The sequence below is a fragment of the Gymnoscopelus braueri genome (assembly GCF_963280865.1).
Source record: "Gymnoscopelus braueri genome assembly, chromosome: 23".
NCBI lineage: Eukaryota > Metazoa > Chordata > Actinopteri > Myctophiformes > Myctophidae > Gymnoscopelus > Gymnoscopelus braueri.
Window position 1 is genome coordinate 10,070,623 of NC_137625.1, and position 10,000 is coordinate 10,080,622.

Sequence of the window (10,000 nt, forward strand, 5' to 3'; positions counted from 1 at the left end):
AACAATTAACCCATTAAGACCTGAGGCGATTCTTTAAAAAAAATCTAAATCCTAACAGTTTTTTGAAAAAAATTATAAAAAATATTTTTCAAAAATTTTCAAAAATAGCAGATCTACAAGCTCGTAGCGCGGCACTCGGTGCCGCGCTATGAGCTTGTAGATCTGCTATTTTTGAATAGCAAAGACATCTAAAGTGACACAGATGCGTTCCAGGTATCAATGGGTTAAAGGCAACGTCGGTAATTTGAAATTGTGAGAGAGGCTATGCAGTTCATTAATTCTCTGATGATTAAGGAAATATTTAATTGCTGGTCTGGTACAAAATATTGGTGTCTAATATGTATTATGCTATACACGATGTGTTCGAGTTTGATGAAATAGTCTGCGAGCAATCCCCGGTTCTTTGCTTTCATTGGAGAGGGTAACTTCATGTAATTCACCTAGGTTCAATACACTCCGACAAAACCATGTATTTAAAGCATTGTTCAGACAGTAGACAAATCCAATTTGTTTCTCGAATCTTATCTTATGGACAGACTGTCCTTACTGTTATTTGCAAGTGATCAGATCGGATTTGTTTATTGAGACATCGTCAACCTATCTGCATGGTTTGCTGTGGTAAAAACGTATTGACATAGGCCTGAGTAATGCCTAATTTATACTCTGGTGTACGATGGTGTTGCTCGCCGAAAGTAGCAGATCTGTTATTTTTCAGCGAGCGACACTTTCGTATGACGAAGCAGAATCAGGCTTCAGTGTCAGAGTGTGCAGACACTAGGTCACAGCATTTCGAAACCTCCCTGGAATGTGGTTCAAATCTGCTTAGCAAAAATCTGTTTCTGTGTGTGTGTGTGTGTGTGTGTGTGTGTGTGTGTGTGTGTGTGTGTGTGTGTGTGTGTGTGTGTGTGTGTGTGTGTGTGTGTGTGTGTGTGTGTGTGTGTGTGTGTGTGTGTGTGTGTGTGTGTGTGTGTGCGCGCGCGCGTGTGGGGGTGTGTGTGTGTGTGCGCAGCGCGCGCGCGGGGGTGTGTGTGTGTGTGTGTATCTCATCTGCCCCACATGTGGCAAACCATGCAGGTCATGCATTGGCCTGCCACAGTCGCATGCAATGGCACAAACTCAACCCTCCTCTATAACCCATTCTTGGAGCAACGTCATCATCGAAATCGATGGACAGCCATAAGCAAGTGTGTGTGTGTTTTGAGGGTTTTTTCTCCGCTGTTCAGACTTGATAAAAAACAATCTGATTCCAATCTGAATAGGCCAAAGATCTGATTTGGGCTGCCAGTCTGAACTTAGCCTAATTTCTTCTATAGTAAACTGCTGGTTTCAGTTACTCTGTGCAGCGAGAACCAGCAAAAAATATTTTATCCTTTTTTTCTTCTTCTCTGTGCTCCCACTGCGATGTTTATGCTGTACTTGCAGGGAATAAATTTGTGTGGTGTGATTTAATCGGTGTAATATTTCACATTTAAGTTGATGTTTGTGCTGCATGTGATGTGTTTACCCAGCTGGGAAAGATGATCTCCATACAGCACTCGGTGAAGAACGTAATGCAATTACCTGATTCCTTTTCCAACGAACTCTCTCTCTCTCTGTCTGTCTCTCTCTCTGTCTCTATCTCTGTCTCTCAGCCACATGAAATAAAACCACCCTCCACAATCTTTTGCTTGTGGCTTGGCACTTTGAATTGCTATACCAGGTGTATGCGTGAAGTGCACGATAATTTTGGTCTCACTGGTAGACAATATGAAACCCTATAGCCTTGAGGTAAACACGGGGTTAGCGTATGTCTATGAGTCATACAGTATACTGTAATAGGTGTGCAGGCAGCACAATGGTTCTATCAAAACACTAGCTATATGGTTCTGTATACTGATCAAGTTGAACACGCTTGTTGTCTGATGCTTGCAGTTGTAGCCATTGCCAGAGGTTCATGTTTCTATCCCAGACAATTATTTCTTGAACATGGTACATACTCTTGCACACACAAAGCGTAAAAAAACATACGTACAACAAAGCTTCTATGCTCTACGTACAACAAATTGCCCACGGTACCATTGCTTTTACCTTTCAAAAGGCCAAGAAGAAAGTATACTGTGAGTTCCAAAACTTTCCAAAAAAATCCTCTTGAGCAGTGGTTTTCAACCTTTTTCTTGCCAAGGACCCCTAAATTGATATACATTTGGCCGCGGACCCCCATTTGAAAATGTTTTGTGCCAGGGACCCCCAGAAGCAAAGATATCAGTTAATTTGCGCTTTAAAAAATATAAATATTCAATGATATGCACACTTTTTCAAGGTTTTTCAAAAATTGCAGATCTACAAGCTCATAGCGCGGCACTCGGTGCCGCGCTATGAGCTTTGTATATCTGCTATTTTTGAATAGCCAAAGCTAAGTGGTTAAAACGATTGTGATGCTAATAACTAATTTTGCTGGGGACCCCCTGAGTACTCCCTCAAGGACCACTGGTGGTCCCCGGACCACTGGTTGAAACCACTGCTCTTGAGGACAGAGCAAAAGTGTGGCAGTAGCTGAGTGTATTTCTGAGTGAGTTTTTTTTTTTTTTTTTAACTACAACCTCAATAATGATTATACCTGCAGCTTTAACCATACGGAAAGGTTTTTAAAAGAATTCCAGTAGGATTATTCAGTGTGTCCCATAAAACAGCTTGAGGGGAATGGCCACGTTCATTGTAAAATCTGCATATAGTGTAACAAGTTAACTCTCATTTGAGTTGTTGAGGAGACACAAGGCCGAGAGGCCATCGTTTCATCGATACCATTTCATTTCATTGTTCCCGGTTTTACGGCCCGCCTGGCCTCATTCCACACCAGAACCGACGGACGTGCGCGTGCCAGCCCCGGGGACAGCCGTGAAACGCTGGTTCCCCTTGACAAGTGGACGGCCGGCAGGAGCCCCCCTCCTCGTGATGTGTTCCCCCTGACAGAATCAGCAGCATCTGAGGGGCCTGTAATCAGCAATAAACCACAGCTTAACTCGTTACGTGTTTTCCCCTGCCAAGAGCCCAATGTGTGTTTACTCTGTGGTGGCAGACAAAAAGCTCATGCAGGCTGACTTGTACGGCAGGGGTGAAACGGCTACTTGGCAGCCCGCGAAAGCCACTGGATGGCTCCACGCTCATTTATCTCGTCTTTATCGCCAAATCAATGGAGAACAGCTTTTGTAACGAGGGCGGGGGGGGGGGGAGGGGTGGTAACTGGTTTTAGGGACAATCCGCTCTCTGTAGTATGGGCTTCTTGAAAGGAAAGCACAGGAAAGGTCCTCAGCAGAGGGGAAATTACTTTTACTGCTTCACCTAGCAGACGGTTGCTCAGGTGGCTCTGGTGAGTGCACGGGGGGGGAGTTAGGGGTTAAATGTCTTGTCTTGCTCTGGACACTTAAAACACGTAGACTGGGCAGGCCGCGAGGGTCAAACCGGCGACCTTCCGATTCCCAGGATGGCCCCTCTACCCACTCGGTTACATCTGCCCGTTTGATTTGTACCGCATGAAGTACAAGGCTCTGTTTTTACCTGTAGAACATAATGCGTTATCCTAGTGCTGCACACCAGATTTACCAGAGTGCGTGCATGTGCGTGCGTGCGTGCGTGCGCACGCGACTGTGGAAGTGACAGAAATGCTGATGGAATTTTAATACGAGTGCGCCGCACACTCAGGACTCCAGGCAAAATGGCTGCAGCAGCAACAGTAGCGAATTTAGCCGAGGAGCGCACTTTTGGCTTGAAAGTTAACTACCCCCTTTATGCATACATGCACACGTACAGATGCTTACACACACACACACACACACAGACACACACACATATTTCTCCCCCCCCGCCGAATAAGTAATAACACTGATTCAGTGACTTTATTTCTTTCTTTTTCACATTGCCCTTTTTTATCTCGGCCAGTGTGTTTGGCTATGCATCGTCACTGGATGGGGTGGGGGGGGGGGGGGGGGGGGGGGGGACACCCACATTCGCCCCCTTTTCCATATTCAGCAGGTGGAAGACATCAAAACATTTTCATCATCATTAAAATGCTTACCATTTGTGGCCTTTGTAGCGGGCAGAATATACAGTGGATTTAAACCGTCCCCCCCCCCCCCCACACACACACACACACAACACACACACACACTCCGACCAGACACCCGCCCACGCCCCCGCCTTTCTCCCGGAGAGCAAAACAAAGAAGCGGAACTGTTAGTTCTTTATACTAACATGCAGCCGCCGTCCCAAGGTTCTGTGTGGGGACCTACCTTTTGGGATCAATTATGTGGCCACGGGCTCTTTTTCGAAAAAGAGAGGGAGAGAGAGAGGAGAAAAAAGCACTCCGCACCTGATTAAAACTCCGCCGGTTTCCCAAGGGTCCCTTTGTGTGGAGCGAACGGGGGCCCTCGCCGCGGCTATTTATTAGCATATTGTCTTCTAAAGGTCATTGTCTGTTTCCAACTGGCCCCCACTCTATCTAGAGTAGGTCGCAGTCAGACTCTCTCCTGCCATTGTTCCGCATCGCCAACACCAATGCCACTTCCTAGCTGAGGGAGGGAGGGAGTGTGTGTGTGTGTGTGTGTGTGTGTGTGTGTGTGTGTGTGTGTGTGTGTGTGTGTGTGTGTGTGTGTGTGTGTGTGTGTGTGTGTGTGTGTGTGTGTGTGTGTGTGTGTGCGTGTGTGTGTGGAATGAACAGTGGAATGTGTGCAGACTTCATACAACTTTAACATGATCAGAACATGTAGTAAATAGCAACAGGAAGTTATTGTAATAATGGAGGGCATTCTTTTTTGGGTGAGTTCCCCCCCCCCCCCCCCCATATTCACATGCCGATTTCAGTGCTGACTTTTAGGTGAATGATTGAAAAGTATTTGAAGATTAGCTTTTTTTCTGTCCTGTAAACTGATGACGCGTGGAGTGAGCCAGTAGTTGCCGGTAAGTATAGGGTGCAACAGCTAATCAACGTAATCAATCTATTATTCGATTAATTAAAAAAAGTAATCGAGGAAAATAATCGATAGCTGCAGCCCTACTGGATAGGGTCACATCATAGTACGCACTGTACTGCATGTGAGCCCATGGCTCCGTTTGTAAAGGATCATGGGATACCGCCACGGGCCACAGTTTTCTCCCTCTCTTTGTCTACTTCTCTTTCCCCTCGCCCGCCCCCCCCCCACAACTACATAGGGAGACCCCCTCCCCATGGTACCCTGGCTTTAGCTGTCTAAGATCGGTTATCTCCGGCGAGCGCCTCGACCAAAGTGGGGTGCGTGTTGAACACTGGCACACATCAAAGCGGGGGCAACGGGGAACTGAACTGAAGCTAGCTTAGCTATAGCGAGGCTCAACCGGGACAAACGGAGGCACGTCGAGGGCTTTTCCCCGGATGAAGATGTGATAATAGAGGGAAGCAGAGAGAGAGAGAGAAAGCCCTCGGTGGTACAGGAAGCTGAAGGGACCTTTCTGGGTGCTTCAGATGTGGTAAAGGCGGGTTCCCTGTAGACTCCATTAGAGCTACAATCCGGCTTCAGCGTCGAGTCAAGGAAACGGAGGAGGAGAGAGGGGAGGAAAAAGGAGGTGCAGAGAGAGAGAGAGGAGGGGAGAGAGGGAAGGGAAGGAAGGAGACATAAGGAGCGATAAAGGGGAATTCTAAAGCAGTTTTCACGTAGTTGCTTGCGGGTATGGTGCGCCGAGAAATAGCCGATCTACAAGCTCACACAGCGCATCACAGAGAGGAGTGCAAAGGAGAGGAGCTGACATGAATTTATTAAAGAGAGCGTACGTGCGGAAGGAGAGATGAGCAGGGTGAGGAGAGACGTTACGAGGATAGGAAGGATAGAGTTAAAAGGACTGCACTGGAGAGAGATGGAAGAGGAGAAGGAGTTAACCCATTAAGACCGGGAACGCATCTGTGTCATTTTAGATTTCTTTGCCTATAAAAAAATAATCAGATACTGTATACAAGCTCATAGCGCAGCACTGAGTGCCGCGCTATGAGCTTGTAGATCTGCTATATTTTTTTTTATCGTGAAACTTTGTGTAAATCTTTGAATTTATATTTTTTAAAGGGAACATTTCTAACTCAAATCTTTGCTTTTGTGGGGGTCCCTGGAATAAAATATGTTGAGATATATATATATATTTTTTTTAATATTTTTTTATTTAGAAAACATTTTTAGAATCGGCCTCAGGTCTTTATGGGTTAATGAAAAAAGGGAAGGGATGGACAAAAGAAAGAAGGAAGAAGTGAGGGATGCGGCAACGAGGATGAAAACGAGCAGGGAAATAGAAGCAATGCAATGCGAGGTTCTAGAGGGCCCTACAAGTGTCTGGAGGCCCAATGTGTTCACTTTACTCACTTTTTGCCATCTCTGCATCCTTACAATCTCTATAATCCGTCTACCTTTCTGTCTCCGCGCCGTATAGAGGAATTCTTAACAACTTTCTCAACAGACTGGCATGTGCTTCAGACCTTTTGTGTATGCAGTTTCATGTGTCGTATTCCTGGCCAGACGGCGCGGCACGAAAGACACGTGCTCCGCCGGCGCGGAGATGCTAGCGGGAGATGTAAAAAAAAAAAAAGTGCGGAGGTGAGCATTGTGTCACACGAGACGCAGCTAAATCTGTTCCTTAAACTCCCTCTTTAAGCAAAAGTGCCACTTTGACAAATTTAAGGAGAGCCGTGGGAGATGATGTGTGCATTTGGACGAGAGGGGGTAACACTGCTTTTTTTACATCCTGTTAGAGCGACCAGACTCAACTCTCACCCGCTGGGACGGCGTCACAGTGATTTGACGGAGATGTCTGAGTGTGTGAGTGTGTGTGTGTGTGTGTGTGTGTGTGTGTGTGTGTGTGTGTGTGTGTGTGTGTGTGTGTGTGTGTGTGTGTGTGTGTGTGTGTGTGTGTGTGTGTGTGTGTGTGTGTGTGTGTGTGGGGCTCTGTGGTGGGTGCATTTGTTTTGTGTGAACCCGCGCACCCCTACTTCTGCGTGCACGAATTCACCCCCCCCCCCCCCCAGCCGTAACACACTGAGACACAGACCACCAGAGACAGACAGCAAGAGAGAACATGAGAGAGAGAGAGAGAGAGAGATGAGAGGGAAAGGGGAGGATGGTGGGGGGACAGGAAGGAGGGACAGGACATGGGGATCATGAGTGACTCCAGGCATCCAGCCACGTCTGACTTTGATTAATTGGCCTGGCGAAACTCTGTCTCTCCATTGGGTGGCCTGACAGGAAGGCACGGCACAGCACAAAACACACCGGGGGACCTGTCTCTTCTTTCTCTCTATTTGCCCGTATCTGTCTGTCTCTCATCTCTCTCTCTTCTTGCAATCTGTGCCTCTATCTTTGTTGCGCTCTCCCTCTCTCCCTCTCTCCCTCTCTCTGTCTCTCTCTCTCTGCTAGCCAGCAGCAGGTGAAGGGGACACACTCCACAGAGCTTTGCTAAGTTATCTCAAACCACTCAGGCACGCCCAGCGTTCATTGAAGAGGGTGGGAGGTGAGCTCTTTATTCTGAATGAGATCAAGGGGTGTATGCATTTGAGAATAGATACGCAGATGGACAGATAGAGATCGATACACAGCCTTAATGCCTTTTGTAGAAGGTGAACTGTTTTAAATGTGAAATATTACACAATATCTGTACACCACGAGAGAAATGTGAAGGAGAAGAAATATACAGTCTTAGGAGTTTGACGCAAGCTGACATGTCTGAACTTTGTCCTTTTATGCTACGAGTTTCCTGTGATTGTCAGACATTGACTTAGTTATCTGTGGAGTGCTGGCTGCTAAGTGGCCGTCCTTGCAGGAGCATGCCGAGGCTGATGATGTATCGGAGAGGGGGGGGGGGGGGGGAGGCTTTCGCTTCCTTGTCTAAAAAGATGTAACTCATAATAAAACAAAGGCCTGTAACACTTAACGCTTTACATCAGGGGGACAAAAATATACACGTCTCTGCAAGAGAAAGGAATAGGGAAGGGAAATCTTTCCACATCCTCTTAAGTGTTTGCATTGTACGCATTTATCACCCTTAAACCATCCATTTAGCGCAAAGTACGTAGTGACCTCAAGACGGCGAGGAGAAGGGGAAAAAAAACTAAACACAATGGACTGCGGCAGACGAGAGAGAGAGAGAGGGCAGAGAAAGCGAAGTGCGTCATTTCATTCCGACCCAAATAATTCCACTCATTAACCCTTTAAGACCAGGGGACGCATCTGTGTCACTTCTTGATTTGAGCGAAAAAGCATTATTTTACACTTCGGCTATTCAAAAACAGCAGATATACAAGCTCATAGCGCGGCACCGAGTGCCGCGCTATGAGCTTGTAGATCTGCTATTTTTGAGAAATCGTGAAAATTTGCGCAAATCTTTCAATATATATTTTTTCAAGCGAACATTTGGAACTGAAATCTTTGCTTTCGGGGGTCCCTGGAAGAACATATTTTGAGATGGGGGTCCGCGGCCAAATACAGGTCATTTTGGGGGTCCTTGACATGCAAAAACTGATATTATAGCAACATATGTAAAAATAAAAAATAAACTGTTAGGATTTAGAAGACGCAGAAGCAAAGATTTGCACAAAATGTTCACTATTTTTCAAAAAATAGCAGATCTACAAGCTCATAGCGCGGCACTCGGTGCCGCGCTATGAGCTTGTATATCTGCTATTTTTGAATAGCCAAAGAAATCTAAAATGACACAGATGCGTTACAGGTCTTAAAGGGTTAAGCTGAGAGGTGCTCTCTATCTGGCGGTTTGCGTGCAGCAGAGAGGCAGGGACTAATAGTCAGAGCTAATGGTGAGTATAGCGACGCCGTAATTGCCATTAAATGGAAGACCAAGAGTTTAAAAAAGGCTCATAAGGGTTACATGTTACACTGTCGGTTCCTTGGATGGTGTCACACGTCACAATGCACTTACAGTACATGCATGGTTCAGTACATAGACTACATAGACTACGTCAACTATCAACTATGCTATCATCAACTATCAACTCAACTATGTTGAGTGTGAGGCAATAGTTCATTAAAATAATAATAAAAAGACAGTACTGTCAAATAATGAGACCAGATACAATCAAACCAGATACAATAAAATCCTAGTCTCCATCATATCGTCGTATCACAACTGTACTGAAATCACAGACTAAATGTTCCGTCTAACTTTGGCATTTTGGAAGCGCCTGCCTGAAGGCAGGTATTGGAGTGATGACTGAGTGATGACTGGGAAACTACATAGTGCTGTTCTTCGGCTAAATAATAATGAAGCGATTTTTCTCTGACAGCAGAGATAGGTTAAGCACACATCGTGAAAACCCAGTTCCCATTCCCTTCCCACTGTCTACTGACACGTGATCCCATCACTCAACCCACCTGCCTTCATCACTCCAAACCAGTGGAGGAAGAAGTACTCAGCTTTTTTTACTTAACTAAAAGTAGTACCAAAAGTAAAAGTACTCATTAATGGTCCATTTTAGAATGGTCGTCATATTATTCATCACTTTAATGTTGCAATTGGTAAAGGTGGAGCTGATTTTAATTGCTTTATGTGCTGCTGGGTAGATTAACCTATAATAATACATCATCGTTTATCAGTATGATTTGTAATACTATCTAAATTTGTAAAGTAACTAGTAGCTAAAGCTGTCAAACAATTGTAGTGGAGTAAGAGGAACAATGTTTGCATCTGAGATGAAGTGCAGTAGAAGTCTAAAGTATCAAGTAAATAAAAAGTAGCTTAAGTTAAATTGAGTACACACATGTGATCCAGTCATTCAACCCAGCTACCTTCATCATCACTAACTTCCATTCAGTGTCAAACAGGTGAACTTCATCTACTGATGAGAATAACCTGGTCCTCTGTTGGACTGACAGCGTAGAGTTGAAAGCACACAGAGCTGTGAGAATGGCGTTAGATCTTGCACTTCCTGTGTTTATATGTGCGAGTCTCCGACGGCATTCAAAATAGTGCTACGTCGCTGTGTCGGGGTGAGTCATTCCAA